A 653-nucleotide genomic window follows, 5' to 3' on the forward strand; every position below is an offset into this window, starting at 1 on the left:
GAAGTTGTTTTGTGGCTTTGTTCAAAAGGTGTTCTTAGGTAAGAATAAGTAACATTTTTGGTCTTCACAGGTAGGAGTTTAAGGTCTTAGTATAACAAGCCATGAAGGAAAAAAGTCCTTTTTACTGAAAAATAAAGACTTTAAAACACATTGTAACTGTTGTACATAATTGTTAACCTAGCAGATAAGATTATTTTAACAATTAAGAGCAAAATGTTTCCAGCGGTTTTTTGTTTTTGTTTAAGTGTAGTTGACATATAATACTACATTAGTTGTATTAGTTCCAGGTATACAGTGTAATGTACATTTTTACAATGTGTGGTTGTTGGGGGCCATGGCTTGCAACCCAGGCATGTGCCCTGACTGGGAATCGAACCTGCAATGCCTTGGTTCACAGCCCGCGCTCAATCCACTGAGCTACACCAGCCAGGGCCCATCCATTTTTACAATGTTTTTGATATGAATTTATTTTCTGTGAACATAGGGGAAAACATCGAGAATAGAGAAACTATAAAAATTGGTTACAGGGAAAGATGGATTTTGGCATTGGGGTCAGAACTGAGTTCTCTAATTCCTGGCCCTGCCCCTTATTAAGTATTTGAGTCACTTGGCCTTTGTGAGCCTCCAAACTTATGAAAAATAATTTATAGAAT

The sequence above is a fragment of the Phyllostomus hastatus genome, unplaced genomic scaffold, assembly GCF_019186645.2.
Source record: "Phyllostomus hastatus isolate PE091 unplaced genomic scaffold, TTU_PhHast_1.1 phas_scaffold_93, whole genome shotgun sequence".
NCBI lineage: Eukaryota > Metazoa > Chordata > Mammalia > Chiroptera > Phyllostomidae > Phyllostomus > Phyllostomus hastatus.